General features: G+C 39.9%; 1 pseudogene; it reads left to right on the plus strand.

Moving 5' to 3' along the window:
• The first annotated feature begins 3,543 nt into the window (after positions 1–3,543).
• Positions 3,544–4,459, plus strand: LOC113194501 (aldo-keto reductase family 1 member B10 pseudogene; annotated as a pseudogene).
• The last annotated feature ends 20,368 nt before the right edge of the window (positions 4,460–24,827 follow it).

Below are 24,827 nucleotides of genomic sequence, written 5' to 3' on the forward strand. Positions count from 1 at the left end.
AGAGAGACTCCACTCACCAGAAACAAAATATATACCCCATAGCCATGCCTCCAATGAGATACTTCCTCCAGCCACTCCCCACCTGACTCCAGTTACCACTTAGTTAAATCCAGAAGGGATTAATTCACTGATTAGGTTAAGGCTACAACCCAATCATTTTTCCTCCAAACCTTCTTTCATGGTCTCACACATGAGATTTTGGGAGATACCACATCTAATCCATAACAATAACCTTGAAAATAAACAAATTCAATTCCCCATTTAAAAGACTATCTGGACCTGGGGGAATAGTTCAGTGGTAGAGTGCTAGCCTACCATGTGCTAGGCCTCCGGTTTCCATTCCCTACACTGCCAAAAACAAAACAAAACAAAACAAAAAGAGACTGACTGAATACTTTTTTTTTTTAAATGAGATCCAGAGATATGCTGCCTAGAAGAAAATTCACCAGTAAGAATGCATATAGGCTGAAATGAAGAAATAAAGATATTCCATGCAAATGGAAATTAAAAATTGGAAGGAACAGCTATAATTACATCAATACACTTTAATTCAAAAACTATAAAAAGACAAAGAAAGTTAGTATATAATGATAAAGTGATCAATCGGTCAAGAAGAAATAATTATATGTATATATGTACTCAATACTGGAACATCCAATTACATAAAGCAAACAGTGTTAGATCTAAAAGGAGAGATAGACAAATACAATACGGTGACTGAAACACCCACTTTCATCCATTGACGGATCACCAAGACAAAAAATCAACAAAGAAATATCAGAGTTAAACTGTAGGCCATATGGACCTAACAAACATTTAAAAAACATTTAATTCAACAGCTGCAGAATACACTGTATTCTCATTAGCAGAAGGAACATTCTCCAGAATAGATGACATGTTAGGACACAAAAACATGTCAGAAAAATTTTTTAAAAATGTAATCATAACACATATCTTCTCTGAGCACAATGGAATAAAACTGGAAGTCCACAATAGCCTCAAAAAAATAAAATAAAATACTCAGGAATTAACAAAAGAGATGAAATACCTCTATGCTGAAAACTATAGAACACTAAAGAAAGAAATTGAAGAAGATGTTAGAAGTTGGAAAGATCTCCTATGCTCTTGGATAGGCAAAATTAATATCATCAAAATGGCCATATTACCCAAAGCGCCATACAGATTCAATATGATCCCAATTAAAATCCCATCACCATTTCTTATAGAAATAGAAAAAGCAATCATGAAATTCATTTGGAAAAATAACAGATCTAGAATAAATAAAGCAATCCTTAGTAAGAATAGTGAAGCAGGAGGCATCACAATACCAGGCCTTAAACTATACTACAAATCTTTAGTAACAAAAACAGCATGGTATTGGCAACCAAATTAGATATGTAGACTAATGGTACAGAATAGAAGACACAGAGACAAACCCACACAAATATAGTTATCTCATATTAGACAAAGGTGCCAAAAACATACATTGGAGAAAAGATAGCCTCTTCAACAAATGGTGCTGGGAGAACTGGAAATCCATATACAACAAAATGAAAATAAACCCCTCTCTCCCACCATGCACAAAAGTCAAAGTGGATCAAGGACCTAGTAATTAGACCAGAGACCCTGGACCTAATAGAGGAAAAAGTAGGCCCAAATCTCCATCATGTCGGATTAGGCCCTGACTTCCTTAACAAGACTCCTAAAGTGCAAGAAATAAAATCAAGAATTAATAAATGGGATGGACTAAAACTAAAAAGCTTCTTCTCAGTAAAGAAACAATCAACAAAGTGAAGAGAGAGCCTATATTTTTGAAGCAAATTTTTGCCACAGGCATGTCAGATAGAGCACTAATCTCCAGGATATATAAAAAACTCAAAAAACTTAACACCAAAAAACTAAACAATCCAATCAATAAATGGGCTAAAGAGGCGCTGGGGATGTGGCTCAGCGGTAGCGAGCTCGCCTGGCGTGCGTGCGACCCGGGTTCGATCCTCAGCACCATATACCAATAAAGATATTGTGTCTGCCAAGAACTAAGGTAAAAATGTAAAAAATAAATAAATAAATAAATAAATGGGCTAAAGAGCTGAGCAGACACTTCTCAGAAGGAGATATACATTTGATCAACAAATATATGAAAAAATGCTCAACATCACTAGTAATTAGAGGAATGCAAATCAAAACTACTCTAAGATTTCATCTTATGCCAGTCATAATGGCAGTTTATCAAGAATACAGAAAACAATAAGTCCTGGTTCCCCCTGACCAAATAACAACCCTCTCTGAAACCTCAGTGGCGCCTCATACAAATTCTGATGTTGGGATCTAAATTTATTCCCTACCTTTAAATGTTAAGCCATGTAGATCATTAACCACTATTTGCCTTTGTATTATGCTTGTCAAAATCCTGTTATCTGTAAATTCCCAAGACACCCCCCTTTTTCAAATTTTTGTGCTATAAAACTTTGTTCCTAGAGAGCTAGGATACTAATCTCTAGCCCAGGGTTTTTGGGAAAGACAGTCCTGGCTAGCTCCAGTACACCAATACAAGCTTGCTTTAATTTGATTTAAAATTGGAGTCGCAAGTCTTTTCTTTGCATCGGAGTTTAACACTGATACCAAAACAAGACAAGAAAAGCTAACTTCTAACAATATCCCTAGTGAACACAGATACAAAATTTTAAACAAAACACTAGCAAATCAAATCCAACAGCACATAAGAAAGAATATACACCATGACCAAGTGGAATTTCTCCCAGAGACACAAGGATGATTCGACATATGCAAATTAGTAAATGTAATAATCACACCAACAAAATGAAGAATAAAAATTGTATGATCATCTCATCCGTTGCAGATAAAGCACTTAATAATATTAATTGAACATCCCTTCATAATAAAAATCTTCAACAATTAGATATAGAAGGAATGTATTTCAGCATAATAAAGTCTATATATGGCAATCCCACAGCCTATAGCATACTAAATGGGGAAAAACTGAAAATATTTCCTCTAAAATCAGGAGCAAGCCCAGGGTGTTCACTTTCACCACTCTTACTCAATATAGCATTAGAAGTCTTAGCCACAGCAATAGGAACAGAGAAGGAAACAAGAGGCATCCAAACAGAAAAGGAGGATGTCAAATAATCCCTGTTTGCACAAGACATGATATTATATAGAGAAAAACCTAAAGACTTCACCAAAAAATACTGTTAGAACCTCTAAACAAGTTCAGTAAGGTCACAGGATACAAAAGCAACCTACAAAAATAAGTAGCATTTTTATACAACAATTATGAAATGGAGAAAAAAAATGACGTGAGTCTATTTACATTATCTACAAAAATAAAGTAAAATAAAATACATAGGAATAAATTTAATAGAGGAAATGAATGATCTCTAAAATGATAATTACAAAATATTGATAAAAGAAATTGAAGAGGACATACAAAAATGGAAAGATGTCCAATTTTCACATATTAGAAGAGTATGTTAACACTAGACATCTATCTGCTCTCAGAGAACCATTTCTGCACCTACCATGGCCACCTTTGTGGAGCTCAACACTAAAGCCAAGATGTCCATTTTGGGTCTGGGCACCTAGAGGTCTCCCCCAGGCAGAGTCAAAGAAGGTGGCCAATGATGCAGGATATTGCCACATAGACTGTGCATATTCTAGGGGAAAATGAGGTGGGAGAAGCCATCCAGAAGAAGATCCAAGAGAAGCTGGTGACACAGGAGGACTTCTTTATTGTTAGCAAGTTGTGGTGCACCTTCTTTGAGAGAAACCTTGTAAAGGAAACTTATTAGAAGACCCCCACAGGCTCTGAAACTGGACTATCTGGGTATCTATCTTACTTACTGGCCCCAGGGATTTCAGTCTGGGAAAGACTTATTCCCCAAAGATGATAAAGGCAACAACCTTATCAGTAAAGTAACATTCTTGGATGCCTGGGAGGTCATGGAAGAGCTGGTAGATGAGGGGTTGGTGAAATCCCTTGGTTTCTCCAACTTCAACCACTTCCAGATGGAAATAATCTTGAACAAGCCTGGACTCAAATATAAACCAATGACTAATCAGGTCAAGTGTCACCCATACCTCACCCAGGAGAAACTGATCCAGCATTGTCACTCCAAGGGCAACACTGTCATACCCTATAGCTCCATGGGCTCTCCAGATAGACCATGGGTCAAACCAGAAGTCCTCCAGGTCACTACTGGAAGACCCCAATATTAAAGCGATTGCTGCAAGCAAAAAAAAAAAAAAAAAAAAAAAAAAATCCTTGGCCCAGGTTCTGATCTAGTTATAGATCTAGAGGAATGAATTCCCAAGTCTGTGACATCAGAATGCACTGTTGAGAACTTTCAGGTTTTTGACTTCAAATTGAGTGATGGGGATATGGGCACCCATACTTAGCTTCAATAGAAACTGGGGTGGGGAGGCATGTCCTGTCTGACCAGGCTCATTGGGTGGAATACCCCTTCAATGCTGAATCTCCTGATGAGACACCTAGTGGATTCTTTCTCTTCACTGAACTGGAACTTGCTCCCCTTTAAGGCCTATGTTAGCCTATGTGAAATCATACTGTGCCTGACCTTGTTATAGGTCAGAATCTAAGCAAGGTTTATTAAAAAAACTTTTTAGTGGTGCATTATAATTATACATAATGGGATTTGTTATGCCCTAATCATACATTCACACAACAAGGGTTACCCAATCTCCTCAGTCTCCTTCCCAGAACCTTCCTTTACCACTCCTCCTCCCTACCCCTAGGCAAGGTTTTATTTAGATCCATATGTTGAACTAGGAGATTTATCATAGAGAAGTATGACTCAGATGAGCCTATTTTTTCCACTTTTTTTTTATCTGACCAATGTTTGTTTAACAAGAGGATCTCTGCTAACATCGAGGATGTAAAAATGAAAAGAATTAAAAAACAATAAAAGTTAAAAAAGAGAATATTGTTAAAACATCCATAGTACCCAAAGTGATCTGCAGATTTAATGTAATTCCTATCAAAATATTGATAACATTCTTCATAGAAAAAGAAAATTCATATGGAACCATATAAGACATGGAATAGTCAAAGCAATCTTGAGCAGAGGAACAAGCTGGAGGTATTATAATATCTGGCTTCAAAATATACTACAAAGCCACACTGACCAAAATAGCAATGTTAATGGCATAAAAATAGATATATAGACCAATAGAACAGAATAGAGAAGACAAAAAATAAATTCATGGATTTACCATCACCTAATTTTCAATAAAGGCAGCAATACATATATTGGAAAGAAGATAATCTAAATGGTGCTGGGGAATATGAATATACAATGCAGATGAAAATCGACCTCTATGTCTCCCTTATACAAAAAATCAACTCAAAACTAATAAAAAATCTAAATGTATGAGCTGAACTATGAAATTACTAAAGGAAACGCTTTAAGACATCGGTCTGGAAAAATATATGTATATTTTTCAAATAAAGCCTCAAATTGCACAGGAAACAAAATTTAAAAATGGACAAATTAGATCATATCAAACTAAAGAATATTCTGCACAGCAAAAAAAAAAAAAAAAGAAAAACACTCAGCAGAGTGAAGAGAAAATTCACAGAATGAGAGAAAAGCCTGCAAAAGATTTATCTATTAAGGGGCTAATATCCAGAATATATAAAGAACTAAAAACATTCAACAACAACAACAAAATATTAGTCCAATTAAAAACGGGCTAATGATCTGAAAGAAAACATATGGCCAAAAGTATATGAAAAAACATTCCACATCACACTTTATCATGGAAATGCAAATCAAAACCATAATGACGTATGCCTCCCTCCAGTTGATGCCTATAATCAAAAGATAAAAAAGGAAAATTACAAGTCAATGAGGATGCAAGAAAGGGGAACTCTTCTACACTGCTGGTAGGAAAGCAAATTATTACAGCCATTGTGAAAAATTATTACAGTATGCAGTTCCTCAGAAAACTAAAAACAGAACTACATACAATTTACTACTGGGTATGTACCCGGAGGAAATGAAATCAGTATGCCAAAGAGACAAGAGACAGCTGCATTGCCAGGTTTATGGTAGCACTATATTCAAGAGCTGAGATATGGAATCAGACCGGTGTCCACCAATGAATGAATGGATAAACAAAATGCAGTACATCTGTGTTCCATGGAGTATCGCTATAGAATATTATTCAGCCATAAAAGAACAAAATTCCATCAGTTGCAATGACATAGATAGAACTGAAGGACATTACGTTAGGTGAGATAAGTCAGGCACTGAAAGACAAACACTCCATGTTCTCATTTAGCTCAAGGCAAAGTTGATCTCGAACAAGTAGAGAACTGAGCAGTAGTTACCAGAGCTTGGACAGGTGGGGGAGAGAGAAGTGCAAAGAGGATGGATAGGAGAATAGCGTATATTGTTCTACAGCATAGCAGGAGCACTGTAGTTGCTGGCAATTAATTGAATATTTCAAGATACCTGATAGAGAAAATTTTGAAAGTTCCTAGTACAAAGAAATGATATATGTCTAAGGTGATGGATATGTCCATTACCCTGATCTAATCATTACACATTGTAAAAATGTATTGAAGTGCCACACTGTACCTCATAAATATGTGCAATTGCTATGTGTCCATTAAAAATGTTAATCAAGTAAAAAAAAATAAAAGAGCAAAAAAATTAAGTCAGTGTTCTTTTTTTTTTTTTTTTTTTAAATCATGGCTATTGTTTCCCAGTTTCCATAGAACTTACTCTGCGTATCCTTCTTGGGCTGGTATTGTCATCCATCTTGCTGCTTTCCCTCTCAAAAGTGTTGTGATGTGGATAACAATTTGGTCACCCTGTAAAAAGACACACTTAAAACAAGGTCATGAAAAGGCAGGGAGTAAAAGGATGGAAAAAAATTATATTAGGCAAACATGAATCAAAAGTCAGCTGATGTACCTCTTTTACTAGCAAACAAAATAAAAGTCAAGATACAGCATCATTTGGAATAGATTCACTACCTAAAGATAAATGTTCAATACACCAAGACTGTTAATTTTTAAAATATCTGGCCTAATAAATGTCTTCAAAGACTTCATACAGTACAGTAATAAGTAGAAAAGGAGAAACACAGTTCCAATTTAAAAATGAGAGATTTTAATGCATCTCTTTCAAGAGATCAAATATACAAAAATTTAGCAAACATATATATTGAATAACATTATTGGAAAGCTTTACCCTAATAGTCATTTATAAGATTCTTCATCTAATAACTAGAGAAAACAATTTTTTCCTCAGGTTATTTGGAGCATTTACAAAACTTTATTATGTAGTAGGCAATAAAACAAGCTTCAACAAATTTCAAAGTATATATAGACCTGTCTTCTGAAATAGTGCAATTAAATTAGAAGTCAAAAACAGTTTAAGAGCTTGATTTAAAATTTGTATGTATTTTTTTTTTTTACTTTTGAAATACAGTTAAGATTCATTTGTCACAATCTGCAGCTCCATCCTAGGGTTTCCCCACCTCCTCAAAGATTTTTGTAAAAATTTGTATACATTAAGGTTCACCCTGGGGGGTGGGGGTAATAGAAGTTCAGAGGGTTAAACAAAGGGGAATGAAGGGAGGGATGGGGGATAGGAATAGGAAGATAATGGAATGAATGTAACATAACTTTCCTGTGTACATATATGAATATACCAGTGAATCTCAACATTGGTACATCCACAAGACTGGGATCCTGATTAGAATAACGTATATTCCACGCTTGTATGAATATATCAAAATTGATTCTACTGCCTTATATAAGTAAAACGGACAAACAAAAAGTTTTACCCTTTGGGCTTTGCAAATGCAAAGGGTGATATATCTACCATTAAACTATCATACAGCAGCAGCTCAGGAGGCTGAAGCAGGAGGATCACGAGTTCAAAGCCAGCCTCAGCAACTTAGCGAGGCCTTAAGTAACTTAGCAAGCCCTGTCTCTAAATAAAAAATAAAATGGGTTGGGGATGTGGTTCAGTGGTTAAATGTCCTTGGATTTAATCCCCAGTACCCCCCAAAAAATATCCTACAAAAGGATCACAGCCCTTGTGATACTTTTTTTTTTTTTGTGAGAGAGGAGAGAGTGAGAGAGGAGAGAGAGAGAGAGAGAGAATTTTTAATATTTATTTTTTAGTTCTCGGCGGACATAACATCTTTGTTGGTATGTGGTGCTGAGGATCGAACCCGGGCCGCACGCATGCCAGGCAAGCGCGCTACCGCTGAGCCACATCTCCAGCCCCCTTGTGATACTTTTGAAGGATACTTTTGTAGAAAACCCCTTGTGCTGCCTATTCAACTCCTCTCCCCTTCTCAAACCCCTGGCAATTACTTAAGTTTTACTGCATACTTTGCCTTTTCCACAATGTCAGTCAGTCCTTGCAGACTGGCTTCTTTCACTTAGTGATATGCACTTAAGGTTCATCCATGCTTTTTGTGGCTTAATAGCACCTTTAGAAAATCACTGAGTACTCCTCTTTTGTACCACAGAGTTTTCTCACCCTTTCATCTCTATTGAAGAACATCTTGGTTGCTTCCACTGTTTGGCAATTGTGACTGCATAATTTTGTATTTTGTATAAATACAAAAACTTGTGTGGACATAAATTTTCAAAGCAGTTGGGTGAATATCTCATGAATGCTGGATCATATGGCAAGAGTATGTTTAACTTCGTTAAGAAACTGCCAACTGTCTTCCAAACTGTCTGTACCACTCTGCATTTGTACCAGCAATGAATAAGCATTCATGTTTATCTGGTTCCTGACCAGAAACTGGTATAGTCCATTTAGTGGATTAAAATCCATTCTAATAGATATGTGGTGGTATCTTATTGTGTAGTAAATTGCATTCCCTAGTGACAAATAATGTTGACTATCTTTTCATATGCTTATTTACCATCTGTAATCTGCTTTGATGGCTTATCTCTTCAGATCTTTTGCCTATTTTTAAATTTGAGTTTTGAAGTCTTTGTACATTTTTATATAAGTCCTTTATCAGGAATGTTTCCCAAACATTTTCTCCCAGCCTGTGACCTGAATTTTCATTCTTCTAACAGTGTCTTTTGCAGAGCAGAAGTTTTTAACTTTAATAAAGTCTAAATTATCTACATTTTCTTTAATTCTGTCTTTGGTGGTGTTATTTCCTAAAACCTCATTGTGTTGGGGCTGGGGTGTGGCTCAGCAGTAAAGTGTTTGCCTCCCATGTGTGAGGCACTGGGTTCGATCCTCAGCACCGCATAAAAGTAAATAAACAAAATAAAGATACTGAGCCCATGTACAACTAAAAAATATTTTTAAAAAATTAAAAAATAAAACCTCATTGTGGAACTCAAGGTTATCTATATTTTCTGCTATGTTTTCTTCTCAAAGTTTTATATTTTGTTTTACATTTAGCTTTCTGATCCAATTTTAGTTAATTTTTATAACAAAGTATAAAATCTCTATCTATGTTAATATTTTTACATAGGTACTTCCACAATTATCCCACTACCATAACATCTATCTATGTTAATATTTTTACATAGGTACTTCCAATTATCCCACTACCATTTATTGAAATGACTGCCCCTTCTCTATTGGATGGCTTTTGGGTCTTGTCAAAGACTGGTGGACTATACTTGCATGGGTCCATTCTGTCCCAGAAATCTGTGTATGTACTCTCAATCTGTGTATGCAATCTTGACTGTGGTGGCTTTATAGTAGTAAGTCTTGACATCAGGTAGTTTTGAGTCATCTAACTTGGTTGTTCCTCACTATTAAGTTGGCTTTCCTAGGTCTTTTGATTTACTATGTGAAATTTAGGACCAGTTTGTTATCTAAAGAACAACTTGCTGTGCTTTTGATTGAGACTGTATAGAATCTATAGGTCAGCAGGGAAGAATCACCATTTTAACAAGAGGAGTAGTTCAGTCCATGGACATGGAAATACAGATATAGATATATCTATATATTTTAAGTAAAAAAAAAAACCTTGTAGATCCCTTGAAAGAAGGAATCAAAGTGGAAATTTTTAAAAATTGCAAATGAGTAATAATATAATTTCCACATGCCAAAAGTTGTGGATGGTAATAAAAAGTGGCACTTTGTGAAAAATTTATAGCTGTCACTGCTTTTGATAGGAAACCATAAAGCCTGAAAATTGCTCAATTAAACCATCCATCACAGAAATTAAAAAATAACAAAAGAATAAATTCAAACTAAGTAAAGGAGATAATAAGGTTAAGACAAAAATAAAGGAAATTGAAAAATATATATAATAAGAGGATCAAAAAGGTCCTATTCTTGGTTCTTCAATAGATTCATAAAATAGACAAACCTCTAAAATTATATTAAAAAAATAAAAAGGTACAAGTGAGTCTTCTATATATGCAAAAAAGAATATCCAAATACAGCAAAATTTAAAATATTAACTGAATACTAATATTAACTTTATGCTAAGACATATGAAAATTTAGGCAAATTGAATTCCTAAAACAAAATTAATCAAAACAGATTGTTAGATTCTATAAGGCTTAAAGAAATAGAAAGTCTGCATGGTCTGGCGACCAGGAGAGAAACATGTCCTATGCCTGCACGGAGAGGTCCACCCCACACTGGTGTTCCTTATTCACCAAAGCGTGGCTCTACAGCCCAACATTAGGGTACACATAGGCTTGAGGCTGCCTATATGTAAAAAACTGGGATATTGCCACTTCTATCAAGGGACAACAATAAGGACCTGGTAAGACATCACCAAGGTCCCTGTGGGCCTGGCTGCACCAGAGGTTGTCTCTACCAAGGGTGATAACAGTTATCCTGTTGCTAAGGTAACAGGGAGTCTTGCATGGGGTTGCCTCTCTCTTGTTTCTCCTACTAACAGCCAACTTCTTATGATTACCCTCTCACTAATCACATAATCTAATACCTCTTTATTCTCACATCCTATTCATAAACATCTCAGTCAATCCCCAGTCCCCCTTCTACCATTAGAAACTGCAAACCATTATGCAAATCTGTTGACTATATGGTAGAAGATAACCAAGTTCATCATTTCTGATTGTAGCTACAAAACTGTAAATGTAAAAATAGAAGCTAACGGATCTATAGCTGCATGTTGGGTACATTGAATGCTGTAATATTGATCTCCCCCTTAAAGGTGAGGTCCTGGTAACCTGTAGGGACACTATAAGATAATAGGGCAGAAGCTGTAATACCTTGGATCTACACTGCAAGAGAGGAAGACACATAGACATCATGAAAAAACAAGGAAGGAAAGTGCCCCAAACAAACCAAGATACTACAACCATAGAATCCATAGACAGTGCAGTAGATGAAATGTCAGAGAAGGAGTTCAGAATATACATAACTAAAATGATCTGGGAATTAAAGAATGACCTAAGTGAGCAGATAAAGGCAAAAATCGATCACTCCAATGAAGAAATAAGAGAATAGATACAGGCGACCATGGATCACACCAACAAAAAGATAAGAGAGCAAATATAGGTAGCAAGAGATTACTTCAAGAAAGAGAGATTCTGAAAAAAACAAAAACAGAAATCCTTGAAATGAAAGAAACAATAAGCCAAAAAAAAAAAAAACCCTCAATAGAAAGCATCACCAACAGACTAGATCAAGTTATAAAACCAAAGGAGAAACCCAGTCAAGTTAAATACCAAAAATAAACAAAAAAATTACCAGAAATACACTATCACTTAGAAGATAGGGCCTCAGACAATGAAGATAAAATATACAATCTTTTTTAATATTGATTTTTCAGTTGTAGTTGACATGTAGTAATTGTATTATTACTCATTTTCAAATTTTTAAAAATTTCCATTATGATTTCTTCTTGCAAGGGATCTTGTTTATTTATTTATTTTTTATGTGGTGCTGAGGATTAAACCTGGGGCCTCGCATGTGCTAGGCAAGCACTCTACCACTGTGTCACAACCCCAGCCCCAAAATATACAATCTTGAAAATAAAGTTGACCTTACAGTGAAAATGGTAAAAAACCATGAACAGAATATCTGAGAATTATGGGATACCATCAAAAGACCAAATTTAAGATTTACTGGGATAGAGGAAGGTTCAGAGATTCAAACCAAAGGAAGGCACAATCTCTTCAATGAAAAAATATCAGAAAATTTCCCAAGCATGAAGAATGAACTAGAAAATCAAATACAGGAGGCCTATAGGACACCAAATGTATACAATTACATCAGATCTATGCCAAGATACAAGGCCACAAGAGAGAAAAATCATATTACTTATAAGGGAAGACCAATTCAGATCTCAGCAGATTTTTCAATCCAGACCCTCAACACCAGGAGATCCTGGAACAACATATTCCAAGCTCTGAAAGATAATGGATGCCAACCAAGAATCTTATATCCAGCAAAATTAAGCTTCAGATTTGATGATGAAATAAAAACCTTCCATGATAAACAAAAGCTAAAAGAATTTACAGCAAAAAAGCCTGCATTACAGAACATTCTTAGCAAAATACCCCACAAGGAGGAAATGAAAAATAACAATGAAAATCTGCAAAGGAAAGAACTATAATAAAAGAAAAGCCAACCAAAGGAGAAACCAAGTCAAGTTAAATACAAAAATAAACAAAAATTACCAAAAATACGAGTTATGTCTCAATAATAACCCTAAATGTTAATGGCCTAATCTCACCAATCAAAAGACAGACTGGTATATTGGACTTTAAAAAAAAAGACCCAAAATATTCTGCTTTCAAGAGTCTCATCTCATAGGAAAAGACATCCACAGACTGAAGGTGAAAGGTTGGGATAAAATATACCATTCACATGTTCTGCATATACAAGCAGGGGTTTCCATCCTCACATCAAATAAAGTAGACTTCAAGCCAAAGTTAATTAAAAGGGATAAAGATGGACATTTCATACTGCTTAAGGGAACTATACATCAACAAGACATAACAGTTATAAATATATATGCTCCAAACAATGGAGCATCTATGTTCATCAAACTCTTCTCAAGGTCAAGAGTCAAGTAGACCACAACACAATAATTCTGGGTGACTTTAAATCACCTCTTTAATCACTGGATAAATCTTCCAAACAAAATCTAAACAAAGAAACTATAAAACTCAATAATATAATCAATAACTTAGACTTAACTGACATATATAGAATATATTGTCCATCAACAAATGAATATACTTTCTTTTCAGGAGCACATGGATCCTTCTCTAAAATAGACCATATATTATGCCACAAAGCAACTCTTAGTAAATATAAAAAAGTAGAGATACTACCTTATGTTCTATCAGACCACAATGGAATGAAATTAGAAATCAAGGATAAAATAAAAAATAAAAGCTACTCCAACAGCTGGAAACTAAATAATATGCTATTTAATGAACAGTGGGTTGGAAAAAGATATGAAGGGGGAGATTAAAAAATTTTTAGAGGTAAATGAGAACACTGATACAACATATCGAAATCTCTGGGACAATATGAAGGCAATATTAAGAGGAAATTTCATTTTATGGAGTTCATTCCTTTAAAGAAGAAAAAGTCAACAAATAAATGACCTAACATTACATCTCAAAGCCCTAGAAAAAGAAGAACAAATCAACCCAAAAGCAGCAGAAGACAGGAAATAATTAAAATCAGAGATGAAATCAAAACAAAAGAAACAATTGAAAAAATTGACAAAACAAAAAGTTGGTTCTTTGAAAAAATAAATAAAATCAATAAACGAAGAGGAGACAGAAAACTCAAATTACTAACATACACATGATGAAAAAGGAAATATCACAATATACACTAAAGAAATACAGAAGAGAATTAGAAATTATTTTGAATATTTATATTCCAATAAAATAGAAAATATCAAAGGCATCAGCAAATTTCTAGAGGCATATGATATGCCCAAACTAAATCGGATGATATACACAATTTAAACAGATCAATTTTAAGCAAGAAAATAGAGGACACCATCCGAAGCCTACCAACAATTCTTAGCAAGAAGAATGAAGCAAGAGGCGCATCACAATACCAGACTTTAAACTATACTACAGAGCAAGAGTAACAAAAACAGCACGGTATTGGCACCAAAATAGACCTGTAAACCAATGGTACAGAAGAGAGGATACAGAGACAAACCCACATAATTACAGTTATCTCATATTACACAAAGGCATCAAAAACCTATAGTGGAGAAAAGATAGCCACTTCAATAAATGGTGCTGGGAAAACTGGAAATTCACATGTAACACAATGAAATTAAACCTCTATTTTTCACCATGCACAAAATTCAACTCAAAGTGGATCAAGGACATAGGAGTTAAACCAGAGACCCTCAACCTAATGGAAGAAAAAGTAGGCCCAAATCTCCATCATGTTGAATTAGGCCCCAATTTCCTTAATAAGACTCCTATAGCACAAGAATTAAAACCAAGAATCAATAAATTGAGTGGATTCAAACTAAAAAGTTTCTTTCAGCAAAAGAAACAATCAGTGAGGTAAATAGAGTGCCTACAGAATAGGAGCAAATCTTTACCACAAACACATCAGTTAGAGCACTAATCTCCAGGATATATAAAGCACTCAAAAACCTTAACACCAAACAACAACAACAACAACAACAACTAACCCAATCAATAAATGGGTGCTCAATTTTATGCTGTGTACATTTTACTACAATTTTTAAAAAATGACTGAAGTATGTTCAAGACCTGAGTATAAAATTAAATCTACAGGAAAGTGATAAGGAAGAAAAATAAAAGATAGCTGATGGTCATAAATAAAAGCTGTTAATTTTTCCCTCTATTAATCTACAGATTCACTAAAACTCTAGTCAAACTCAAAATGTAAAAAATAAATCTTAAAAACCCAAATAGTATTTTTCAAAAAATCATTTGGCAAGATGTTTCTAAAATTTATATGGAAAAAAGAAAGTGTATTAATACCTAAGAGAATTCTAAAGAATGTTAAAGAGGAATTATTTACCATCATTATCAAAATTATAAAAATTATACAAATTTTGTTATATTAATTACAGACAATGTGGTATTAACTGAGGAACAGCTAAATGGAAAGCCCAGAAATATATCTTGGCAAAGTTTCAACATATGAAACAGAAAAAGTGGAATGATAGATATAAATAATTAAAATAAAATAAAAACAATTAAAATTGGATTCTTCATGTCATAAAATTTCCAGTTCTATTAAGGACTTAAGTTTCAAGATGAATACTTTCAGTAGAAAATACAGAGGAATGTTTTCTAATTTTTGGATGCGGAAGGATTTTCTGAATCAGGACATGCTATTTTATGCTAACAATCAAATTTAAAAATGAATCTCACTACTTAAAAAGGAAAATCTTAAAAGTAGAAAAAAAAAAAACAAGCCACAACTGGGAGAAGCTACTTGTATACACACAAACTAAAAAGGATGGAGATCAGCCTATGTCAAGAACCTCCACAAATCAATAAGACGACGATGATAGTAAAATGGGCAAGAGCCATGAACAGGCATTTCAAGAAGAGGAAGTTCATGTGACCCGCAATCATAGAAAGAGATGCTCAACCTCTTTAACAATGAGGGGAAAGCAAATCCGTTAGAGTTTTACACTGATTTGATGACAAAACTTGAGAGTTTGACAATACGGACTGGGTAGAATCTATTTTTCACTCATAAGAACAAAAATGTCCATGACGCGTTTCAAATAAGGGCATGGGGAGGACGAGCTCAAATGCCCATCAAGAGCAGAAGGCCTCAATTGTGACATATTTGCATAGTGAAATACAGCAGTTAAAATGAATAAACTTCAGCTCCATCTATTAACATGAAGAGTCTAAAAACCAGTTGGGTGTTGGAGCTTTTTATGAAGTTCCAAAGCAAGCAAAGCTAGATGTGGTCTAGGTATGCTTTGCAAATTTTTTGACAGCAAGGATGAAATTCAGGGTAATCACCTCTTGGGGGAGGCAGGAAAGATCTGGGGATATAAGTCATTAGTAATGCTCTGGTTCTTTGGTTGGGCGCTGAGTTTGAAGGTGCACAAGGACCCTTTCCTAAAATACACATTCTCATCCTTTCTGCAGGAACGCTTGCCCTCTGAGATGGATGGAGGTGGCAGGGACATCTGTTATTTAGGGCGTGCTTTGTCCTGTGAGCCTTTGCCTGCTCTTCCTTGCTCTCAGTGTTTTCCACAGCCTGAACTCATCTCACAATGACCTCGTTACTGGCTGCAGTTTTCATTAAGGCATTGTTTACTTTGTCATGCAGCTGGGCATCCAGGTTTCCATATTGTCTTCTCGGGATTCCAGGTAACCCTTCTGTACCCATCATTGAGCAGAGGGCTCTCTCCCCAGGGCTTGTATCCAAGAACTGGGACTAGTCGTATGCTTCTTATATCTTACATGTCCAGGTGTCACCCAAAAGGAGAAAACTATTTCATTTCACAGCTGTTTGTGACGGTGTTTCCTTACACCAGCCCTGGTTTGTATTGATTTGGGGTCATTTCACGGATATGATGGGACACTATCCCATCTCTGTCCTGCTGTTTCTTTTTATTCAGATGGAGGCTAAACACCCGTACTGTCAGGCCAGGTCCTCTGAAGGGACATCCTTCCATGTGTTCACACTTGTTCCGTGCTCTGGCCTTTAGTTTAGCAGAAACTTGTTTCTTGAGTACTGAATAAGACACACAGGGACAGAGTTCAGATGATGAACTGGGGCATCTCTTCCGAGTTCTCTCATTTCTGTCAATCTCCCTGCAGACTCTCTGTCATCCAGGAAGGTTTCTCCAGAAAGGTCTTTCAAGAAAGGTCTTGGCTGAGACACCATGGCTCTTGCCTGGCTGGGATTTGCACAGTTGTGGGGCCTGAGGGTGAGAAGCTGTAGGAAGACCAAGCTGCACACACCAAATCTATCCCCGCCCCTTAAACCTGGCCCTTGAAGAGTGGCCCAATCTGGTCATCAGCCCTCATGTGGTCCTCACCTAGCATGTTACCATGCTACCCTGCTCATCCCAGCTACTGCTAGGATCACTTTCAGGAGCCACAGTAAGCCCTGCACTCTACTCTGGGACAGAGTAGACAGGAATGGAGAGGAGCTCACTCTCTGCTTGGACACACACTCAAGGACACATCCCTTTCCCCCCTAGTTTCCTTCCAGCCACACTAGAAGGCTGCCTCCCTCCTAGATCATGACTCTGCTATTCCATAATCCAGGCAAGAGGTCTCCAGCTTGTTGCCCACTGGACAAATCCAGCCTGCAGGCACCTGGCCTTTGGCTAGTCCCCATGGATGCCTCTCTCTGTCTTACAGAGTGAATTAGCTGCCCACAGATTTCCCATAAATTCAGCATCTTCTTTGTGAAGTCTGGCCAATGGGACGGCATGCCCACATGGTAAAGCTGCACAGGGTCCACTTCTTCAGACTGAGGAGCCACTCTGCTTCGACATGGGCCATGCTACTTCTGATTTCTGCCAACAGGAGGCGCCTGGCATCATTCTTTCCCTTTTCACTGTCTACATCTCCTTCCCAGCCCCAGAGTCTGGAATCCCTTGAAATCAATAAGAATAGAAGGGGTACAAGGAGCAGAGAGCACGAGAGGAAGAGCATGCCTGAATGCAGGAGAGTGGAGTTGGTTGGCTGGGGATTGGCCATGCCAAAGATGTCCACATCCCAGTCCCCAGAACCCGTGAATATGTCAACTTACGTGACAAGAGGACTGAAGCTGAAAATGAAATTAAGGTTACCCATGGTCTGATTTTAAAACAAAGAGATTATCCTGGATTAGCCAAGGGGGCCCAAGGTAATCTTGGGGTCCCATGTATGTGGAAGAAGAAGTAGGAGAGGCAGCATTCAGGGTCAGAACCAGAGAGAGGCAGCATTCAAAAGATTCCACTGGCCATTGCTGGCTTTGAAGATGGAAGGTGGCCATGAGCCAGGGAAGGCAGCAGCCTGGAGAAGCTGGAAAAGGTCAGGAAATAGTCTTCCCCAGGGCCTCCAGAAAGGAGGACAGCCCTGTTGACCCCTTGACAAGAGCCTGGTATTATAAGGTATCCATGTGTGTTGTCTTAAGCTAGCAAGTGTGAGAATGTGTTACAGGGACCATAGAAAACCAAGGCACTGGGTGCAGATGGGACCAGAGGGGAGGAGATGGGTGAAGGAGACTGCCCAGGGAAACTGGGAGGGAACCTAACAGATCTGGTTTCTAAACCAGCCCCAGCTGTCCCAGTCTCCTGCTGCAGGGTCCCTTTCAGTGTTCCCTCGCACCACCTGAATACCCACAGAGGCTGACAGTCTACAAGGCCCCAGAGCCCTCCCTCCCTCTACTGATCCCAACAGTCCTCTGCCAGGTGGGCAGGCCCCAGGCAATTGGCTCTCAACATACAAAGGAAGCTGAGGCCTAGGAGAGGTATGGCCAGGAGGAGCCCTCCACCTGAGGACAAGAAATGGCCAGGTGCCACGCCTGAGAACTCACGCTTTCCTTGAGGGCAGCCTGCTCTTTCCACAGACTCCCCACAGCCGAACAGGCCCAAGCAGGCTCCTGTCCACATCTGCGCTGAAAACATGGCCCCGCAACTGCAGGGTGTTATCATAATTGACACCCTCCACACCCTCCCAGGCCCTCCTCCCTGGAGATAGGACCACAGCCAAAGCCAGGGCCCACCTGACCACAGTCCAGGCCAGCCAGACCCTTGGAAACAATCCCTTGGGTTCCATCGGTGGCTAGGGGATGGTGTCATAATGGGATGGAGAGGGTGGGCTGGGAATGGTGAGGGCAGCATTCTACTCTAGGGGCACAACTGGCACAGCCCCTAGGGACAGAATGGGACAAGACAGATAGTGCACATGAACCAGCTCTGTGCCTTTTTGCAAAGTATTTCCTGTACCTGCAATGTCCACCCTCCCAGGAGGGCCCTACCTCCACTGAGGGAAATTCTCCCACTGTCTAGATACCACTTGGTTGTCATCTGTCCTTCAAGCCTTCCTGATCCCACTGCTGGGAACAGCTTGTCCCTGCCCCCAACACCTCTGCTCTGTCTGGGACACACCCCAGCCAACAGTGGTCAGAGCCACCTGTCTCTGAACCATTTCCCCATGAGCCAGAAGCTTCCTCTGCTAGTTTGTGGGATCATGGTTCTAATCTTGGTGTGGAGTATGGGTGGGGAATCAGCACAGGGCCCATTAGGAGGCAGGCCCTACAGGGGAACTGAAAAACCCTTGATGAAAAAGAGAAGCTTGGTATCTCTGAACAGCCTGAGCCAAGCAGGACATTGCCCCCAGGTGCCCTGCTCTCTCCACTGCCCACTGCCCAGCACAGGGCCCAGAGAGACAGGAAAAGCAAGGAAGGCTGAAACCCAGGGCTGCCTGATTCCCTGATCAGCAAACACAGCATGTTCTCCGGATGCTGGCAAAACTGGGGCACCAAAATACATTGAAAACACTTTTTGAAGAATTCCCTATATTTGAGGAAAGCCACTGAAATATTAATCACGGGGAAACCTCCCTCCAGTGACTTTGAGATTTACTTCTGGCTTCAGTCTTCCTGTGTTGGGGCAGGCACTGCAATCCTCCCTCTTTTACCAGGCCTCCCTGATGTCTGTGGGTCACCTGAACAGCTGGTCCTAGTCCCCTTAGCCTCCTCTGAATTACCCTAGCAGCACTGCTAGGGCCAAAGGGACCAAGCGGGTGGCACCTACCAGTCTTCCATGAGGCTGATGGCCAGGGTGAGGAGTCCCCTTTGTTCTGGTTATAACAGACCCCCGTCTTTTGGCCCAGTCTCTGGACAGAATGTTCCATCAGCTCAGTGAGGCAGAGGTGCATAATCCAAAGAAACATACTATTTCTTACACATGTGAGTTTATTCATACTAGCAACAGATGTTAATTATCTATACTTAAAAATCACGAGGTCATATTTTTTTTTTCTTGATCAGAGACTGAGAAAGTTAGTAAATATCAGAGTCTTTCTACTCACCTGGGCTGAATGCTCAAGACTGATGGTCCCCATTGCCAAAATCTCTGAGGAGGGAGGCAACCAGGCACTAGGGAGGCCACCACCTCCACCTGCAGAGGAAAGGCCAGCTCCAGGGAGGCCCTGGCCATGTCCTGGGTACTTGGAAGCTAGACTGTTCCCAAACCCAATAGAGATGACTGTCAAGGCCTGTCCCAGGCCCCTCTGTAGGCAAGTGGCTAATGGTGATCTCTGGCTAATGGTGATCCTGGCTTGGTTGAGAGCCAGTGACTCATCAGACCAGTAGGATCAGGAGAAACTTCAGGAGCTGAAATCTTTCACCTCAAAGGAAAGTTGGGGACAAAAGCAAATTCAATTCAGAGGTCCCCACAAACTTGCCTGATGCCCAGACCCCTTGCCTAAGATGGCGGTCATAGAGAAGAGAGGCTGATAAGGAAAAGGCCCTGCCTTCAGCAGCTCCCAGGTCTTGGGAGGGGGAGTTGGAGTGGGGAGCAGAGGAAAGGGCCTTGCCCTCAGTGGTGTCACTGCCATCTCTGTGCACGATGGTTCCTTCATGCAGCAGCAGGGAACAGTGAGGGGCAGGTGAAAGATTAGGTGGTGGGCAGTCTAGGGAATGGCCACATGGTGGCTCCCTATTTCTAAAAGGAGGAGAAGGTGCTTTCAGTGAGGAAGTGGAGGATGGGAAGCACACCCAGTGGAGGTTAGAAATGGCCACTGGAGATGGAAAGCAAGCTAGCTAGGGGTCCTGGGCCCTTACAGATCTGGTTGAGGCTGGCAACCATGAATCCATGGAAAATAGACTTGCCCAGCATGTGACTCTCTAGCAATGACCAGTGGTGGGGGGTGCAGAGAAAGAGCAGGCAAATAATTGAGCTCATATGCTGCTGTGGTTTTGCTAGTGGGACACAGGGTAAAAGAATTAAAGTGTAGGGCCAGAGATGAAAATGCTCTCTATCTTGATAGAAATTAAAAGGTTGGCTCCATTCTCTCATCTGAGTAGAGAGGACAGAGAGAGGTAGGGAGAAAGCAAAGGGTCAGTAGACCAGAGGGCCCCAATGAAACCAAAAACAGTGTTATAGGAAGAATGCTTGTATCTTCCCCTGCTTCCAAATTCACATATCAAAGCCCTAACCCCCAGTGTTCTGGTATTTGGAGATGGAACCATGGGGAGTTAATTAAGGTTAGATAAGGTCATAGATAAGAGTGGGACCCTCCAGATGAAATTAGTGGCCTCATAAAAAAAGAGAGAAAAATTTCTTTCCTTGCACATGCACCCAGGAAAGTCTGTGTGAGGGCATAGAGAGAAGGTGGTCATGTGCAAGCCAGGAAGAGGGCCCCCACCAGAACCTAATCATGCTGCACCCTGATTTTAGACTTCTAGCATCTAGAACTTTGAGAAAATAAATTTCCGGTTTTAAGGAAATGTCTATGATATTTTGCTGTGGCAACCCTCGATGGCTAGGTCAGTTGGGAATAATGAGACAAAGAGACCAAGATGGAATGCAGTGGTCAGAAGGCAAGAAGTCTGAGTTAGAGGGCCCTTCATCTATTCATTTTTATGCCAGAAATGTCTTTAAGAATTGGAGGTGGAGAGGGGTTTTCCTACGAGGATGGCAGCGCTGGAGGAGAAGGGGTGACTGAACCGGGCAGGAGAGTTTTAGATGAATCAGACTGTGTGATCTGGAGGTCGAGAGGTGGGAGCAAGGGAGAGAAAGAGGCCACCACCACAGGGGATTTACAAGAAGGCGGGGACATAATGATGGAGAAGCAGTGGAGAGTAAAGAGCCCTTTCCCACAGCTCCCCAGCTGTGAGCAAGCTCAGAGTCAGAGGAAGAGGCTGAGGATGCAAAACCTTCCAGGAAGGGCTGAAGATGTGGGGACATGTGCTGGCTTTTGAGTGGCAGTTCCAGAGACACTGTGTCACGGTCTGAATATGAAGACTTTTGTGAAAGACTTATGTCAAAGTCCTGGTCCCCAGTGCAGCAATGTTCAGAGGTGGGAATTGGGGGAAGTGATTGGGCTTTAACCTCATCAACGTGTCTATCCATTGTTGGATTTGTGACTTGATGGCATTATCGGGAGATGAAGGAATTATCGGTGGTGTGATCTAGTTGAAGAGAGCCAGTGCTTTGGGATGTGCCTTTGGGGACGATAGCTTGTCCCCAGCTGTTTCTTCTCTCTCTGCTTCCTGGCTGCTGTCAGGTAAGTCTCTTTATTCTGCCACATGCTTCCTCTGCCTTACCACACGCCCACAATTAAGAACTAAAACCTCTAAAACCATGAACCAAAATAAATTTTGCCTCCTGTAGTTTTTTTTCCCTCAAGTATTTTGTCACACAAAGCTGACTAACATACACAAGTTGTACCTGTGGATAGAACTGGGTGAGGTGGAAGATAGTTTATAGGGGACAGTGTCAAGGCAGAGGTGCAGTTTGGCTGGGGAAGTATGGGGACAGCTTAGACTTTGAAAATGGAAGCAGAGAACACAAGATGAGAAGAATGGTGGTTTTAATTTCAGAGGTCCCCCTGACAAGGGCAGATTGCTAGACTCCTTTGCTCTCCATGCCCAGTCAGGGCTCCCAATATTATAATCTTGGAGGATTAGTGCAAAGGGACCTATGAAATTGTCCATTCTTTTTCTTTTTTGTGGGGTGGTGGGGTGCTAGGGATTGAACCCAGGGCCTCATACATGCTAGCATTCTAAAATAAGAAGGCTGAGACCCAGAACGGGAGGTACTCCTGCCAGTTAGGCTTGAGATCTGAGTCCTGTACCAACCCCTACAAAACCAACCATAATATTGGTAGGTTCATTGCTAGCATGTGCCATAAATATGGGTTATTCTGTATTCAATAACACCCTCTGGAGGACAGCCACCGTTTGGCACATGCTGGCCACTGCCTGGCACAGTGAGATCCCCTTTCTGCTGTGCTCCTCAGGGCTAAGACGAGATCAGGCGTCCGACAGGTACCAGCTAGTGACCTCCCATCAGCAACTGCAAAAAGACAAACATTTACCCACTAACCAGAATAAGCCTGGGGATACTTATAAATACATAGAGAAAGATCTTTTGTCTCCAAGCACCCATAATCCCTAAAAATAAAAATCCCGAAAGACTCCCAAAAGCATTAGGTGAATCTCTGCATTTACACTGGTGTCAACAAAGGGTCCCCTTTCAGGCTCTTCCAGGAATGACAAGCACTTTGCCTCCTTTGAGGAGCATGTGTCCAGAATCTTAGGGAGGAAACTCCCTGCAACTCTGAAATGGTCCTTTCCCTAAATCTATTCAGAGTGTGTTTTGTTTTGTTTTGCCATCACATTGGAAATTTCAACCTGGGTGGCACATTATATCAAGGAAGACTGTGTGTGTCCCTACAAGGAGAGTTTAGCTTGGTATTTGATGAGTTGTATGCTGTAGGAAGTTGAATAGAACTTTTACCCATCACTTCAAAACTGTATGAAATAGGGGCTGGGGATGTGGCTCAAGCGGTAGCGCGCTCGCCTGGCATGCGTGCGTGCGGCCCGGGTTCTATCCTCAGCACCACATACAAACATACAAACAAATACGTTGTATCCGCCGAGAACTAAAAAATAAATATTAAAAATTCTCTCTCTCTCTCTCTCTCTCTCTCTCTCTCTCTCTCTCTCTCTCTCTCTCCTCTCTCACTCTCTCTTTAAAAAAAAAAAAACTGTATGAAATATCCATGTATTTGAAAGAGAGGCTCTGGACACTTCCATGCTGGATGACAAAGAACTGGTCCATCACTGACCACCTCTGTACATTATATAAGAAAAGTTGAATGCAAGGGAAGAAGTTTCTGGAAGAACCTGCCATGGTTTGGAAATGGTTTCAGTGCCGTCCCCACCAAGGGTTCATGTTTTGGGATCTTGGGCCAAAGTGTGGCAATGTGAGAGATGACAACACCTTCCAAAGATGGGGCTTAGTGGCCCCTCTGCTCTTTCTGGCTTGTGATGTGATCTCTCACTCTCCCCCACACTCCTGCCACTGTAATGCCATCTGCCATGAGGCCCTTACCACACCCATGCCCTTGAACCTCCAGAATTGTGAGCTCAATATAGTTCTTTTCTTTATAAAATCACCCAACCTCGGGTATCTCATTATAGTAATGGAAAAGAGACTAATACAAAACCCTTCTAAGAGTTTTGTATTAGTCTCTTTAGAAAGAAAACTAGTCTCTTTAGAAAGAAAACTAAAATCTTCTGCTTGGCAGGAGGTGAGCTGGAGCAAGGATTGGGGAAAATGAATCTGCAAGCTCTTTTTCCACCACTTGGTGGAGCAATGATACATGGTGTTCTGTGGGCCAAAAAGATGCTGTGGAAGGTAACCTGGCTTGAAATAGCTTGCTGGGAGTCCACCACCCCACAAGGTGGTCTTCTAAAGTCTGGGGATGCCAGCAGTAATACTATATGGAACAATGCTATGGTGGGAACTGAAGAAGGGTCTAAAGAGGTCAGTTGTGAGGAGGTTGCTCATATTAAGGAACAACACAGTGACCGAGAGAAGATCTCTGAAAGGCTCATGAATATGGCCCCACAGAAGAGCCAGAGGTAAGAAGCCTGTCAAAATGCACTGGAAGATCAGTAGAAGCCTGGAAACAGTGACTGGTGGCCAAGTATAAAGACCTCTGCCCTTCTCCCTTCCCTGCCTGAGCCCTCAAAGAGCCAGAAGCAGCAGAGCACAGTGGGTAGGGGCAGAGCCATGTAGTCTCCCTCTGCAGAGGTCATCCCTGAGCCTCACGTAGGTTAGGCAAGAGCTAAGTGTGGGGCAGGGGATGCGGCAACTTCAAAGAGAATGTAGGACAGTCTTCTCTTAGCAGGATT

This window comes from Urocitellus parryii, chromosome 3, assembly GCF_045843805.1.
Source record: "Urocitellus parryii isolate mUroPar1 chromosome 3, mUroPar1.hap1, whole genome shotgun sequence".
NCBI lineage: Eukaryota > Metazoa > Chordata > Mammalia > Rodentia > Sciuridae > Urocitellus > Urocitellus parryii.